At 43.0% G+C, this 18,033-nt stretch overlaps 1 long non-coding RNA gene across 1 annotated transcript; it reads right to left on the reverse strand.

Moving 5' to 3' along the window:
• Positions 1-11,827: 11,827 nt before the first annotated feature.
• LOC141099735 (uncharacterized) lies at positions 11,828-17,625 on the reverse strand. The gene is made up of 3 exons (XR_012234511.1): positions 16,600-17,625; positions 16,124-16,187; positions 11,828-13,044 (listed from the first exon to the last, which is right to left on the reverse strand). It is a non-coding gene; the product is annotated as an uncharacterized lncRNA (long non-coding RNA).
• Positions 17,626-18,033: the final 408 nt, after the last annotated feature.

An 18,033-nucleotide genomic window follows, 5' to 3' on the forward strand; every position in this document is an offset into this window, starting at 1 on the left:
GACTGTTATTTGGGTGATTTGTGATAGGTTCTCTAAGATGGTTCATCTTGTACCACTCCCTAAGTTGCCATCTTCTTCTGAGTTGGTGCCCCTGTTTTTGCAACAGGTGGTTCGCTTGCACGGGATTCCTGAGAACATTGTATCTGACAGAGGAGTTCAGTTTGTGTCTAGATTTTGGAGGACGTTCTGTTCCAAGCTGGGAATTCAGTTGTCCTTCTCCTCTGCGTTTCACCCTCAGACCAATGGGCAGACGGAGAGAACAAACCAGACGTTGGAGTCGTATTTGAGATGTTTTATTTCCGCTGATCAGGATGATTGGGTTTCATTTTTGCCCTTGGCCGAATTTGCATTAAATAATAGAGCTAGTTTTGCCACTTTGATGTCACCTTTTTTTTGTAACTTTGGGTTTCATCCTCGATTTTCTTCAGGGCAGGTGGAGCCTTCTGCCTGCCCAGGTGTTGACACTGTGGTGGAGAGAATGCACCAGATCTGGGACCAAGTGGTGGATAAGTTATCTCTCTCCCAGGAAAAGGCCCAGCGGTTTTCCAACCGACATAGGACCGTTGGTCCCCAGTTTAAGGTGGGTGATATGGTTTGGTTATCATCAAAAAATATCGCTATGAAGGTAGCTTCTCCTTAGTTTAAGCCTAGATTTATTGGGCCTTACAAGATTTTGGAGATCATTAATCCGGTCTCTTTTCGGTTGGCTCTTCCTGTCACATTTAAAATCCATAATGTGTTTCATAAGTCCTTGTTGAAGAGGTTTGTTGAACCAGTAGTTCCTGGGGTGGCACCTCCGGACCCTGTATTGGTTGAAGGTAACATGGAATATGAGGTAGAGAAGATACTGGATTCCCGTCTGGCTAGACGGAGACTCCAGTATTTGGTTAAGTGGAAGGGTTATGGTCAGGAGGATAATTCCTGGGTCTCTGCCTCTGATATTCATGCCAAAAGATTGGTGCGTGCCTTTCATCGGGCTCACCCTGATCGCCCTGGTGGCGTGGATGAGGGTTCGGTGACCCCTCCTCAAGGGGGAGGTACTTTTATGAGTTCATTTTCCCCTTCACCATTGAGGTCTGATGAGCTCCCTCTTCTGGTGAAGGAAGGTAGTGAGGCTGATTACCAAGCACCTGAGCTGGGAGAGGATGACTGGGCGATGGGGATCTCTGACTGGATATAAGGCAGCCGACGCCCTTCTGCCTCGCTGGTGATTTCTCTGTGGAATTCTAGGAGACCAGTCTGATTCCTTCTCCTCAAAAGCTAAGTTTTCTGCTTTGCCTTTTTGCATTTGTGTTTGGGTTTTAGTTTGCCTTGCTTCTCTGGATTCTGCCATTCCCTGCTGGGGTGAGCTGAATTCCTTTTTTGTCTGTTTGCTCTGTCTTCAGAAAATACCTGAGTACTGACATAGTCTTTTTGAAGCCTAGCGTCTTCAGGGCCTTTTTCCCTGTCAGTCTGTTGGCTCTTTTAATGATAGGGTTTTTCGTGGATTGCAGACAGCAGCTTTCCTATCCTGTCTTATCTAGTTAGCTTGGGCCCCATCATTTGCTCAGTCTATCTTTCTATCTGTGTTAGTGTTTTTTCTTCTTGCTTCACCGTCATTATATGTTGGGGGCTGCCTATTGCTTTGGGGTCTGCTCTGGGGCAGTTTAGATTTCCCTTTCTGTCTTTAGGCTAGGCAGTTCTCCGGCTGTGATCGAGGGGTCTAGGGCATCGTAGGAACCCCCCACGGCTACTGCTAGTTGTTGTTGATAGGTTCAGGGGTCTGCAATCCGATAGCTGCCAACTTCTCTGGTTTTGTGGACTTAGCTAGCATTTCTGTTTTTGCCTCCTACTGTGACTCATCATAACAGTGGTGCCCCTGAGGGTCCAGTCGCCAAAGAGGTACTGCACCTAATCCAGAGGTGTGGTATCCCACCCTCAGGTAAAGAGGGAGCACCACCTTGGACCCCTAACACTTGCACCCAACACACACCAGGCTGGCCAGGAAAGGGTGTTGGTAGGTGAGTGGGAAAGTTAGGTAGAGGGGGAGGAGCTTAGGAGGTGGTGTGAGAGAGAACATCCTATCAGTGAGAGTTAGGTGACAGTTAGTGGGAGGAGTTAGTCCTGAGAAAAAATGGATTGTTCTGGAAAGATCCATTCAGTCGGTGGCGGAACAGCAGAAAGGTAGGACTGATGTAGGAAGATCAAGGGTCCGAGAAGCATGAGGAACATCTTGAGGAAGCTCCTAGACAGAAAGAAGGGGTCCTTGGGGCACGGGAAGTGTGGAAGCCACTCGTGGGGCCCATATCCAGTTCTGGAGGGACCAGACTGCAGTGGAGGAGCCGGCCCCTGAGACTAGTAGAGAACATCAAAGGCTCAGCTAGCAAGCCAGAGGCTGAGGTAATTTCAGATGCCTCAGCCGCAACCACTGTTATTCCCCAAAAAGGTAGCTATAGAGGATCCTGGGGCCTGATCCACGTTGCCCGGTGAGGTCCTTGGCTGGCGGCTTGGGGACACTGCTGGTGATGGCGCAGGGCAGGACAGAAAGTAAAGATCAGTGCAGAGAGGCTGCCTAGAAAGGAGAACATAAAGAGGAGTCCTGAAACGGTGTCACCAATCTACCTGGGAGTTGGCTGAACCCTTCACCCGAAGAACATGGCACCAAGCGGGCATCGGTGCGTATAAGACAACAGTGCGTAAAAACTCTGAAACTGCACCCATATGTGTCCCTCGTGTCATTTGCGTCTCGCCTGCCATTCTCCGCACACACCATCACCGTCACCAGTCAACTGATTTCCATCTTGCTCTGGGACACAGCTCTACCCGTGGAGAGCTTAGCCATCTCTGCTGCCCTGACACCATCCCAGAGGATCTGCATTGCAGCGTCGGCTACCCTTACCAAATACCACGGATGGCATCACAATTCCCATTTCCCTACCATTTTCCTATCATCTCCCCCCCATTAAGCATCCATCTTTACTGGACGCCCAGGGCCACGGACCGGGTCACTGCCACTGTGACACATCCCCTTTAAAGAACGTGACCGACATGGTACCGGGTAACCTAAGGCCTTGCGGGGCACTCCACATACAATATTTGGTTGTCCCTTTTTTATATATTTTTTATATATTTTATATATTTTTAATTTTTTTTAATTTTATTTTATTCCATCACATTATTATTATACTTTTTAACCTTAATTTTTATCTCATGCTTTTCCCTTTTAAATTTTTCTCCATAGTCACATTCAGTTGTACCATGTACAGTATAATTAATTGATTGTTAACTATTTCGTTGTTCCTATTGGTCTGTTTGTTTTTAAATATCCCCTTCCCCTCTCTGATTGTCACCTGATGAAGACGGCGATTTGCCGTTGAAACGCGTTGTGGAATAGGCCGGGGTCACACTAGTGAGAAATACAGAAGAGAGAGAGGCGTAAAAACCACGCATTGCACACGGACCAATGATTCTCTATGGTGTAGCTCCCATCAGCCGTATATTTCTTGCGCGTATTTTACGGTCCGTGCCAATCGCATGCTGCGATTGTCAGTGTACTACACCCGTAGTACCCCAATGCAAGTCTATGGGTGCGCAAAAACAACGCATTACACACAGACCACACGTGTGACTTGCCAGAAATACACACGACTTTGGCAGGTGACAGGAAATGGACCAACCAATTATCAGGAAGCTTAGACATGCTAATTAGCTCAAAAAGCACTCCAGACATCCAGGAAGCACGCCTCCACAGAGTACAGCATCATGGCACCCTACTACCTGAATGTGGAGATGCTGATTGTTCTAGTGCAGGAGCGCCCGGGAATATGGGACCAACGTGATGCCCATTATGCCGACCGGGCAAGGAAGGAGGCGGCATGGAGGCGCATATGTCGCCAGATGTTCCAAGATTTTGGTGATCGGCCACGTGAGGAGCAGCAAATGAGTAAGTTCAACAAAAAAAAGGGTTGAAAATTACTTCACATCAAAAAGGATTTTGGAAGTAGCCCCCCCCTTCCTGTGCTTGGGCTGTTTGCCTCTTGAGGCCTGTAGATTCGGATTTGACCCATTGTTTTACCCTGACATAATTGGTCCCTGTTCACAAGCTCCTCATAATGCCTAAGAAACCAATTTTAGAGTTGTTACTTGCCCCCTGAGCTATTGTGACCCTGGGTATCTGGCCTGGTTGCCCCAATTATATATGCCACCCTACTAGGCCACATGACTATGCTACTTTTTGTAAAGGTTGTTTTGCAATTATGTGAAATGTAGAATATTTTCTGTCACATTACAGTTGAAGATGTGATGAGACGCTGGCACAGCATCCGCGACCAGTACAGGCGGGAACGTCAGCAGCGGGCCAGGAGTGGTGATGCGGGCTACACCAAGCAAAAATATGTCTACTATGATCGCCTCTCCTTCCTCGCTCCAATTCTGGATCTGAGACCGTAAGTAGAAACCTCACACCACATTACACAGATACTTTACAGGGCCCAAACCAATGGGGGGTTTTTTGGCTATTTTATATTTCATAACAGAACTCAGTCTAACCCTACTGAAAGGGAAACTGGGTCAGATACAGAGCACATCACAGATCCTATGGCTGGAGGGTAAGAGGTGGCTGGCCCATCTTCTCCCCCTCCAAAAAGCATGGGCCAAGTTTCGTCTCCTGCTCGCCCTGCGCCTTCCCTTGCATCTGGACCTGCACCACAAACCCCACCACCAGGACCACAGCCACAAGCAGGAACGTCAGCTGCAGCACCACCTGCCATACAGGATGATCAGGGCAACATCAGCAGCAGCACAACTGCCCACCTAGAGGGCTCCCCCCAGCCTGCTGTACCATCACGGCGAGGTAGAAGGCGCCAGATCCCTGCCAAAGATACCCGTACAAATGTGGACACAGGGGTCCTCAACTATCTTACTTGAGAGAATAATGATGATGGGGAGGAGGTGTATTCACGCAACCTGGCCCGTTATCTTTGGTCCCTTCCTCGTGAGGTGAGGCTATGTATTCGAGGATCTTTTCAGATCCTGATTGACGCAAGCACACCCCCCAATACCCCATATGAGGTATTTGAATTTCTGGAGAGGTGGCAGGTTCCCCAAGGAATCTGATGCGCCTTAGACCACACACACACATGCTTGCTCAATCAGGCTCTGAGGATCCTTCTACACGTGGGCCTACACCTCACCCCCTTCCTCCCCCTACCCACCCTTGGTCACAGCAGTCACATATGTCTGCCTCTAACCAACCTCACCAATATGGCCACTTGTTCCCACCCAGTGTTGTATGCTGTCCCAACCTGGTTGGGACGACATGGCTATATTGGGGGGTGTGAGCCATGGGTCTACCAGCCCCAACAGGAGGCCCCTCTACAGTATCAGACTGCCCAGTATCCACCACAATCCCAGGTGGCAACACACTACCAGCATCATGGGCAAGAGTATGCCCCCACACAGGGCGAGGGCCAAGTTGGCCAAAATAGCCAGCAGCCAACATAGTCTGGGCTTCCGCCTTCTCCTCCCCCGACCTACCACCATTTGTAATGTTGTAATATTTTTTGGTTAATTATGGTCTTGTCTTTTTTTCTTGGCTCTGCAAATGTGTTGTTTGAAACATTTCCAATATGCAAAAAGGCCACTTTGTGGCATTTACAAATTAACCATATGACAAGAATATGGTTTAAAAAAAAAAATGGCAAAAGTAAAAATTTATCAAATCAATTTAACGTCTCTGTCTCAATTACGCAATAACATCACGACATACTAACATACGCTTACCAAGGGAATTACAAAGTGAGAGAAACATAAGGGGTTGAAATATATATATATTTACACAGACAAAAAACAAAAATTTACAACATAGATACAGCATGCTCTTGCCAAGAAGTTTCCCCCTCAGGTGACATAAAATAACTAGTGAAAATATCATGCACTTTGAGACCAGAGAGCAGTCTACGCTGAGGGCTGACATGTGGTCTCGCCCTACGCATATTGTCTGACCCACGCACAACACCAGCAGAGGAGGAACAATCATGTATCCTGGTGAAGTTATGAAGAGCGACACATGCTTTTATAACTTCATTAACATTTTGTTCACTCAGCTGAATGGCAGACTGGAGGACCCGCCATTTGGCACAAAGAATCCCAAAGGAACACTCCACCAGTCGCCGAGCACGTGATAGGCGCAAGTTAAAAGTTCTGCGCCGGGGGTCCAGGTTGCACCGGGGATATGGCCTCATTACATTGCGCGTTAACTGAAATGCCTCATCTGCCACAAGGACATAAGGGTCTGATTCTTGAGTCGAGCCTCGTAGCTGGCGTGGTGGGGGTAGATCCAGCTGGTTGTTGCATAGCCGCCAACCCATAAAGGAAGTATTGAAGACTCTAGAGTCTCCCGTCCTTCCATAGGCCCCAATGTTGAGAATTATAAACTTGTATTGAGGGTCGGCCAGAGCCAACAATACAACAGAAAAGTATTGTTTATAATTGAACAATTGGGAGCCAGATGTCGGCGGCTTATGCACCCGGATATGTTTCCCATTAAGGGCCCCAATACAATTTGGAAACTGGCATTCCTCCTCAAAGTCCCTTGAGATCCTCATCCAGTCTTCCATCTTGGGCTCGGGCATGACGAGTTGATGTAGTCTTGACCAGATTTCACTACATTTCGACCTGACTATGCCAGAAATGGTAGATCTTCCAATGAGAAACTCATGGTGGAGTGCAGCATAAGACAGGCCAGTGGACAGGAAGCTAGAGAACAACAGAAATGTAAAATTTAGAAGCCAACATTTAGAAAAGCAACAGCTACAAACATACAAAACATTATAATTTGCTATATCTACTAACACACATATTTTTTCAAGCATAATGACTACGGGATATTCAGTACATAATACACTTAATATTCTGGTCTATAAGTTTAAATATATGTGGACTAAGATGAGACCAAAAAATGGTACCCAAATAATAAAATACACATACTTTGGGCAACACATCATGAACATAGAGAATGTGGTTGTGTAGTACATACCGTAATGTGAGTAGAATTCGCTCCTCTGCAGATATAGCTTTGCGCATCCTTGTGTCCTGAAAGGTTATCCCAGGGCGCACTGTCTCCAAGAGTAGATCAAATGTGGCAAGGCTCATGCGACAGTATTTTAAAAATTTTTTAGGATGATCCCGCAGAGAATAGAGCTGGTGGAAATGACCTCTTGTGAGTCATTGCCTCAAAAGTGGATGGACCCACATGCGTCTCCTCCTCCGCGGATCCACTATCACAGGGTATTGCTGACCAAAGCGGCGTGACAAAAGCCAGTTGAAGAGAACCTGCTCAGTTGTGTTGAAACTCAGACTGTCTGTCATGTTGGCCAAACAACACCAACACAACTAGACAAGGCAAGGTCAAAAATGGACAGAATGGAGGCAGCCACCTGTTACAGAGCCAATAAATAGGGTGTAGGCTATTAATTTAAATAGTTTGCAGGCCTCAAAACCGTTAAATGTCCATTTTGCAAGTTGGCGAGAAAATCTCACCATACGGATGCTTACATGCGCAAAATATTGATAACGGATGACATACGGAGCACTATTTAGGGGACATTTATCCGTATTACGCTTGTAAACTACGGGCCGTATTTTGCGTCAGTTAGTGTGACCCTGGCCTAAAGGCTATATCCTCACCTACTTTTGCCCTCTGCGACATTCTTCTTAGCGCTCCCTACAGACTGCGCTGCATCCTGCTTTTATATTTTAAGACATGGTTTTTCTCATTTTTTTGATGACCGGGAGGTATGAGGACTTGTTTTTTTCAGAACTAACTGAAATTTTAATTGGTAGACGAAGGCTACGTTCCGAAACGCTGCGTTGGGTGGGCGCTTTCCAGGAGACCAGGTGGACATTATATTTGTAAGTTACTGAATTTCATTATGATGGCATAATTCCTACTTATTCTGAAGTCCTTCCTGGTTACTTAACCATTCTATGTGGAGATAGTGACATCTAGTGGTGCCCGTTTGCTATAGCACGCTATCATTATTTTTTCCCAGTACTATTTTTTCCATCAGTAGCATTACTTTGAGGCACATCAGCACATGCTGTTATATATATACTTTTTTGCACACTTTGCAACTTTTGCATGTTTTGCACTTTATTGTATTTTTCAGATTTTTATATTTTTACTAAATTTCATATACAAATTATATTTCTGTCACTTGCACTTTATATATACTAAATATATGTTGGTATGCACAGTATTTTCCATACACTTGTATATAATTTTGCTCTGTCACTATGGTATATATTTTAGTAGTGCTATTTATTGAGAACTCCACATCCATTCTACAGTCCTGGTTAATAGTGCCCTATTCTCTTCTTTTGTATACAGAGTAGTACTATATATTTGTACCCATATTTATGAATTATGACCACATACAACTAGTTTTTAACCTGATATATTTATATTAATAATAAAATGTACATCTTTATATATTGGACTTTTAGTTGTTTTTTTTCTTCTTGGTGTTCGTCCTGTGAAAGCCAGCCTGGAGCTCAAAGGAGATCATGATATTCAGAATAAATAGCAGTGATCATTTACTGTTATGTATAGTACAAGCGATCAAATGAATGCAGCTTCAAGTCCCCTAAGGGGACTAACAAATAAAAACAGTAAAAAGTGAGAAATTTTTTTTAAAGTGTGAGAATAATCTAAAGAATACAAAAGTTCAAATGATAAAAAAAAAAATCCATTTGTGGAATTGCACTTTTTCAATGCATTTGGAATTTGTTTCCCATTTTCCAGCGCATGACACGATAAAAGAAATGGTATCATTCAAAGTACAACTCGGCCCGCAAAAAACAGGCCTGCTATGGGGATGGAAAAATAAAAAAGATATGATTCTGGGAAGAATTAACAGATACATTTCTAACATAAACATTAGAAACTCTATTTGAGCATGTTAATCTTTTAATCCCTTAACCAGAGGTATTTTCGTTTTTGTTTTTTGCGCCCCTTCTTCCCAGAGCTATAACTTTTTTATTTATGTGTCAATATGGCCATTTGAGGGCTTTTTTTGCGGGACAAGTTGTATTTTTGAACAATATCATTGGTTTTAACATATCATGTACTGAAAAATTGGGAAAAAAATTCCAAGTGCGGTGAAATTGCAAAAAAAAAGTGCAATTCCACAAATTTTTTTTTTACTATGCTGATTAAAAGCTAAAACTGACATACCATTATGATTCTCTAGGTCATCACGAATTTATAGACACCAAACATGTCTAGATTCTTTTTTATTTAAGTGGTAAAAAAAAAATCCAAACTTTTGTAAAAAAAAAAAGCGTCATTTTCCGAGACCTGTTGTTGCATCTCCATTTTTCGTGATCCGGGGCTGCGAGAGGGCTAATTTTTTGCGCTCCGAGCTCATGTTTTTATTGACACCATTTTGATATGATCTTTTGTTGGCCCGTTATTGCATTTTATTGTAATGTAGCGGCAATCAACAAAACATAATTCTGGCATTTTGAATTTTTTTATCGTTACGCCGTTTACCGAACAGGTTAATTCTTTTTTTTATAGTGATAGATCAGGTGATTCTGAACGTGGCTATACCAAATATATGTATATTTGACTTTTTTTTATTGTTTTATTTTGAATGGGGCAAATATTTTTTTTTTTACTTATTGCATGCTTCAGTAGTCTCCATGGGAAACTAGAAGCTGCAGTTGTCTGATTGGCTCTGCTACATACTGGTGATGATCAGATCGCCTGTATGTAGCAGAAATGCTCACTTACTCAATCCAGCTATGACATCCAGAGAGGTATACTGGAAACCTCTGGTTGTCATGCCAACCCATCGGTGACCCAGGATCATGTGATAGGGTCACCGTTGGGTGAGAATTCCGGCGCGCATACCGGAAATGCGATTTAAATGCCGCTGACAGTGATTGACAGCGGTATTTAACCCCTTAGCGACAGAGCCAGTTTACAGCTTAATGACCAGGCCAATTTTTACAATTCTGACCACTGTCCCTTTATGAGGTTATAACTCTGGAACGCTTTAATGGATCCCGCTGATTCTAAGGCTGTTTTTTCGTGACATATTGTACTTCATATTAGTGGTAAAATTTCTTCGATAAGTCTTGTGTTTATTTATGAAAAAAATGGAAATATGGCGAATATTTTGAAAATTTTGCAATTTTAAAACTTTAAATTTTTATGCCCTCAAATCAGAGAGATGTGTCACACAAATTTCTTAATAAATAACATTTCCCACATGTCTACTTTACATCAGCACAATTTTGGAAGCAAAATTTTTTTTTGTTAGGAAGTTATAAGGGTTAAAAGTTGACCAGCGATTTCTCATTTTTACAACAAAATTTACAAAACCATTTTTTTTAGGGACCACATCATATTTAAAGTCATTTTGAGGGGTGTACATGACAGAAAATACCCAAAAGTGGCACCATTCTAAACACTAGACCCCTCAAGGTTTCAAAACCACATTCAAGAAGTTTATTAACCCTTTAAGTGCTTCACAGGAACTAAAGCAATGTGGAAGGAAAAAATTAATATTTAACTTATTTTGCAAAAAATTTACTTCAGAACCAATTTTTTTTATTTTCACAAGTGTTAAAAGAGAAAATCAACCACAAAATTTGTTGTACAATTTCTCCTGAATACGCCGATACCCTATATGTGGGGGTAAACCACTATTTCAGCACACGGCAGAGCTCGCAAGGGATGGAGCGCCGTTTGACTTTTTCAACGCAGAATTGGCTGGAATTGAGATCGGATGCCATGTTGCGTTCGGAGAGCCCTTAATGTGCCTAAACAGTGGAAACCTCCAACAAGTGACCCCTTTTGGAAACTAGACCCATTAAGGAACTTATCTAGATGTGTGGTGAGCACTTTGAACCCCCAAGGGCTTCACAGAAGTTTATAACGTAGAGCCGTGAAAATAAGAAATCTATTTTTTTCCACAAAGATGATCTTTTCGCCCCCAAATTTTTATTTTTACAAGGGTAACAGGAGAAATCATACCCGCACAGTTGTTATGCGATTTGTCCTGAGTACGCCGATACCCCATATGTGGGGGGGAACCACTGTTTGGGCGCATGGGAAAGCTCGGAAGGGAAGGAGTGCCATTTTGGAATGCAGACTGTGATGGAATGGTCTGCGGACATCATGTTGCGCTTGCAGAGCCCCTGATGGGCCTAAACAGTGGAAACCCCCCACAAGTGACCCCATTTTGGAAATTAGACCCCCTAATGAACTTATCTAGATGTGTGGTGAGCACTTTGAACCCCCAAGCGCTTCACAAAAGTTTATAAACGCAGAGCCGTGAAAATAAAAAGTCTTTTTTTATTTCCACAAAAGTGATTTTTTAGACCCCAATTTTTAGACCCCCAAAGTTGGCAAATAGTGGAAACCCCTCAATTCTTGCTCCAACCCTAACCCCAACACACCCCTAACCCTAATCCCAACCCTACCCCTAATCCCAACCCTAATCCCTAATCCTAATTCTAACCCTAATTCTAGTTCGCCCTAACCCTAATTCTAACCCTAGTCGTGACCCGAGCCCTAACCCTAGCCCTAGCACAACCCTAACCCTAGCCTAACCCTAGCCCTAACCCTAGCCCAACCCCAACCCTAGCCCAACCCTAACCCTAGCCCAACCCTAACCCTAACCCTAACCCTAACCCTACCCTAACCCTAACCCTAGCCCTAACCCTACCCTAACCCTAACCCTAGCCCTAACCCTACCCTAACCCTAACCCTAACCCTAATGGAAAACTGAAAAAAAAAATATTTTCTTTATTTCATTATATTGGCCTATATAAGGGAGTGATAAACGGGGGGGTTATGTACTATTTTTTTTATTTTGATCACTATGATCGTTTATCATAGTGATCAAAATAATGAATGGAATCTGCCAGCCGGAGCCGGCAGATTCCCGGCGGGCGCACTGCGCATGCGCCCGCCATTTTCAAGATGGCGGCGCCCATCGGAGGATGCCGGCGGGACGTGGGACCACCGGGAGGGGACGGAGGGCCACGGAGAGGTACCGGGGGGGGATCGGGGACCCTATTTCTCTCTCCTCTGATGTGCGATCACATCAGAGAAGAGAGAAATTAAATGTAAAATCGCGGCTTTTTTTTTTTGCGGTCGCCGTTATAGGGTTAATAACGGCGATCGCAAAAGCGGGGGTCGGTAAAAACCGACCGATTCATGTTCTCTGGGGTCTCAGCTACCCCTGGCAGCCGAGACCCCGGAGAAAATCCGACACTGGGGGGCGCTATTCACTTAAATCACAGCGCCGTGAATTAACGGCGCTGTGGTTTTAGTACCCTTAATTACCGCCGTTAAAAGGCGTATCGGCGGTCGTTAAGGGGTTAAAGGGGTAACAGCTGCGGTTGGATCGCAAATCCACCCATGGCTGTTAGAGGCACATGTCAGCTGTTCAAAATTGTACTGCTGGAGAATTAAATTTCCATCTCCAAAAACTTGTCAGCAGAGGGAAGCATGAAGTGCTCTAAAATTTCTTGGTAGACGGCTGCGCTGACTTTGGTCTTGACAAAGAACAGCAGACCTAAGCCAGCAGAAGACATGGCTCCCCAAACCATCTCTGATTGTGGAAAATTCACAATAAGCCTCAAGCAGCTTGGATTGTGGCCTCTCCACTCTGCCTCCAGACTCTGAGACCTTGATTTCCAAATGAAATGCAAAATTTACTTTTATCTGAAAAAAAACACCTTTTACCAATGAGCAACAATCCAGTATTTTTCTTCTTGGTCAAGGTAAGACGCTTCTGGCATTGTCTATTGGTCATGAGTGGCTTGACACAAGGAATGTGACACTTGTAGCCCATGTCCTAGATACGTCTGTGTGTGGTGGCTCTTGAAGCAATGACTCCAGCAGTAGTCTTGTGAATCTCCCACAATTTTTTGAATGGCCTTTTCTTAACAATCCTTTCAGGGCTGCGGTTATCCCGGTTGCTAGTTCACCTTTTTCTAACACACGCATGTGAGGGGTCGCAAGCATTCAGCAAAGCATCGCATTATCTATGAATCAAGCAAAAGGCAGTTATTCCATGGCAAGGAATTAACCCCTTTCTGACATATGATGTACTATCCTATGTGCCCTGGGACTTAATTCCCAAGGAAGGGATAATATGTCATAGTGATCAGTGGCACCCCCGGGGGGAATGCCGCTGATCGCGGCCGGGTGTCAGCTGATTAACACAGCTGACACCCGGCACTATGTGTCAGGGGTGGTCACTGACTTCCCCAGCACGTTAACCCCTGGCACACTGTGATCAAACATGATCGCAGTGTACCGGAGAATCAGGGAAGCATCGGCAGGGAGGGGGCTCCCTACGTGCTTCCCTGAGACCCCCAGCGCAGCGCGATGTGCTGCACTGCTCTGGGGGCCTCCTTCTCTGCAGCAGGGGCCTTCCAAGATGGCAGCACGGGTCTTTGGGGGCCTGCAGGGAGGCGGCTTCCACAGTGCCTGCAGAGCGCAGGCATGAGGAAGCCTGCTGCAGCGCCTGTCAGATTGCTGATCTGACATAGCGCTGTGTGAAGTGTCAGATCAGCGATCTGACACAAAACATTGATGTCCACCCTTGGGACAAAGTAATAAAGTAAAAAAAAAAAAAAGTGTAAAAATAATTTAAAAAAAAAAAAAATCGCTAAATAAAAAAAAAATATTCCCTAATAAATTCATTTTTTGGAAATAAAAAAAACAAACAATAAAAGCACACATATTTAGTATCGCCGCATCCGTAATGACCTGCCCTAAAAAACTGTCACACTTAACCCCTTAAAAAATAAAAATAAAAACAAAGCAAAAAATAATGCTTTATCATTATACCGCTGAACAGAAAGTGCAATAACGCGCGATCAAAAAGACGGATATATATAACCATGGTACCGCTGAAAACCTCATTTTGTCCCGCAAAAAACGCGCTGCCACACAGCGTCATCAGTGATAAAAGAAAAAGTTATAGCTCACAGAATAAAGCGATGCAAAAATAATTACTTTTTATATAAAATTGTTTTTATTGTATAAAAGCGCCAAACATAAAAAAATACATATATGAGGTATCGCTGTAATCGTACTGATCCAAAGAATAAAAAAGCTTTATCAATTTTACCACATGCAGAACGGTGTAAACGCCCCCCCAAAAGAAATTCATGAAATGCTGGTTTTTGTTCATTCTGCGTCCCAAAAATCGGAATAAAAAGCGATCAAAAAATATCACGTGCCCGAAAATGGTACCAATAAAAACGATAACTCGTACCGCAAAAAATAAGACCTCACATGACTCGGTGGGTCAAAATACGGAAAAATTATAGCTCTCAAAATGTGGTGATGCAAAAACTATTTTACAATAAAAAGCTTCTTTTAGCGTGCGACAGCTGCAGTGGATACTGTGTCTGGAGGCACGTCCTGCCCCATCTACTGGCTAACACAATGCTGTGGGACGGATCTCCCCAGTGAACAGCATACGCGCATATTTTGCCTCATCTACTGGCTTCTATAAGCATACTACAACAGGCAGTGGGACGGACCACCCCAATTAAGAGCACATGAATCTTCACAATAGGTTTATTACCTATTACCACGTATTTGGTACAGTACGTAACTGAAGAAGGTCAAAATGTGACCAAAATGTTTTTTTTACGTACTACAATAAATATTCTTCTGAATATCCTAAAGTTGAGTGCTAGGTTAATAACTTTTCTATCATATAGACCCCTCAAAGTGACTTCAAATGTTATGTGGTCCCTAAAAATATAATGGTGTTGTAAAAATGAGAAATCGCTGGTCAACTTTTAAGCTTTATAACTTCCTAACGAAAAAAAATTTTGGTTCCCAAATTGTGCTGATGTAAAGTAAACACGTGGGAAATGTTACTTATTAAGTTTTTTGTGTGCCATATCTCTGTGATTTAAGAGCATAGAAACTTAAAGTTGGAAAATTGCAACATTTTCAAAATGTTCACAAAATGTCCATTTTTTTCACAAATAAACGCAAGTTATATGAATGAAATTTTACCACTAACATGAAGTACAATATGTCACAAGAAAACAGTGTCAGAATCACCAAGATCCATGGAAGCGTTCCAGAGTCATTACCTCATAAAGGGACAGTGGTCAGAATTGCATAAATTGGCCCGGTCATGAACATGCAAACCACCCTTGGGGGTAAAGGGGTTATCATCCATCTTCTCTCTTCACACAGGCAATCAGATCATTCAACTCTGAACTGATGGGTACAACTCCCCACCTCTGCTGGCTGTCTTTTCTGCTCAATATATCGTATTGGTAATCAGATCATTCAATTCTGAACTGATCCACCCTGCATGGATTCACTCCATTCAATGTTAGCAAGCAGCCTGAATGGTACAGCTCCCCACCTCTGCTGGCTGTCTTTTCTGTTGCAATATATCCTATTGGTAACCATTTCATTCAACTCCTTTGCTATAATTCACCTGTTACATTGTTCTCAGTACTTACTGTTGTATATCCATGGGGGGATCATTTTAGATGTTATCATGGGAGAGGTGCTATAGCATAAAGATGGAGTCAGGACTAGAGTCTTTGATCATCTTTTCCACACCAGGATGCATTGAGCTGCTGTTGCTAATTTATAACAAACAGCTCCCACAATCGCTCTTTCTTGTCCCTGTATTGGGGCCTATAAATTTTAGAAACATTCTAAGGGGTGCACACATGTGTGGGGTCACACGCATTCAGCAAAGCATCGCATCAAGCATCAAGCAAATGACAGTTATTCCATGGCAAGGAATTAACATCCATCTTCTCTCTTCTCTCTTCACACAGTTAATCAGATCATTCAACTCTGAACTGATCCACCCTGCATATATTCACTCCATTGAACGTTAGCAAGCAGCCTGAATGGTACAATTCCCCACCTCTGCTGGCTGTCTTTTCTGCTGCAATATATCCTATTGGTAATCAGATCATTCAACTCTGAACTGATCCACCCTGCATGTATTCACTCCACTCAATCAATAACAAAAAAGCTTTGGCACTAAATGAAAATATTATTGTCAAATATAGACCAATGAGGCAAATACCACTACCATACAAAAAAGGAAAAATAAAGGATTACCCAATTGAAAGACAGATTAACTTCCGCAACGTTTCGGCACGAACATGCCTTTTTCAAGCTGAGTCTGTGTGGAGATGTATGCAAATTATTAAAATCTGCATGTAAAAGGTTAAAACAGATACCAACTAACAAAAGGACGGATGAATCATATGGGGCTCATTACACATCATTAATGGGGACAGACATATGTATAGCCAATGGTTACAACTATAGGGATACCTATCGCCAAGGAAATAACGTTAAACATTAGAGACAAGAAATGTGTCAATTACGATACCCAGTCGAAATTTACTCTAATGCTATGTCATATAAACCACAGTAATTGGAATGTCCGCGCATTAATACACATTAATATGCAATTACAAAGCGTAAACAGCAGCAGCAGCAGCAGCAGCAAATAGCAGAAAAGTTATAACACTGGACCCATGATAGGAGGTCAGGAAGGCATCTGGGAAATACAAAAAACCTAATGTTACCTGCTGTAGAAGGGGGTCACAGCTAATGGGACCTAGTCTCCATTCATGCCTATGGATAAATGGTAGATGTCCGTTAATATGACTGTTGACTAAAAATAAAATTAAAAAAAAGGGAGTGAAAAATAAAATGAAAGTAACAAATAAAAAAATGTAAATAAAGAGAAAAATGTAAAAAGGTCCATGGCAAGGAATTAACATCCATCTCTCTTCACACAGGTAATCAGATCATTCAACTCTAAACTGATCCACCCTGCATGTATTCACTCCATTCAATGTTAGCAAGCAGCCTGAATGGTACAGCTCCCCACCTCTGCTGGCTGTCTTTTCTGCTGCAATATATCCTATTGGTAACCATTTCACGCAACTCCTTTGCAGGATAGAATTAGATGCACGGCTCAGCAGTCAGTATCACACAGGATAGGATTAGGTACACATATCAGCAGTCAGTATCACACAGGAGAGGATTAGACACATAGCTCTGCAGTATCACACAGGAGAGGATTAGATACACAGCTCAGCAGTCAGTATCACACAGGATAGGATTAGATACACAGCTCAGCAGTCAGTATCACACAGGATAGGAATAGATACATGGCTCAGCAGTCAGTATCACACAGGATAGGATTAGATACACGGCTCAGTAGTCAGTATCACACAGGATAGGATTAGATACACAGCTGAGCAGCCAGTAAGAATAATAATAGGCAAAATTGTTTGGTGAATTGGAACGCGCGGGGTTAAAATTTCGCCTCACAACATAGCCAATGACGCTCTCGGGGTCCAGACGTGTGACTGTGCAAAATTTTGAGGCTGTAGCTGCGACGGTGCAGATGCCAATCCCGGACATACATACAAACATACACACATTGAGCTTTATATATCTAATAGCTCAAGTGTGTGTATGTTTGTGGCTGTAGCTACGATGGTGCAGATGCCAATCCCGGACATACACATACACATACAAACATTCACACCCACACACACAGACATACATTGAGCTTTATATATTAGACTACCTGAAGAGCCCGGCATTGCCCTGGCATAGTAACCAACTGTGGTTAGTTATAACAAATTATAATGATTATATTGCACATAAAAACATTTCACATCATATATTCAACACTACAGATTTGCAACACAAATTAACTAAATGATTACCCAAGTATTGATAGTATTTTATTTTCAACTCATTCAAGAGCCTTTTGATAAACAACATTTTTGGTTTTTCCTTTCGGTGCAAAGATGAACAGATTTATGGCAGTTCCAACTCTTGAACAGACCACATAAAGTTGACCATAAGAAAAGCATGGAGATTGCAAATCGATCCTTACTACTTTCAAGGACTGTCCCTGAGCATTGTTAATGGACATTGCAAATAGCACTTGAACTGGAAGCGTTTAAAATCAAAAAACAAATCAGATGGAATGAGTGGAA

Source organism: Dendrobates tinctorius, unplaced genomic scaffold (genome assembly GCF_039654945.1).
Source record: "Dendrobates tinctorius isolate UK_male_01 unplaced genomic scaffold, ASM3965494v1 ptg000102l, whole genome shotgun sequence".
Classification (NCBI taxonomy): Eukaryota; Metazoa; Chordata; class Amphibia; order Anura; family Dendrobatidae; genus Dendrobates; species Dendrobates tinctorius.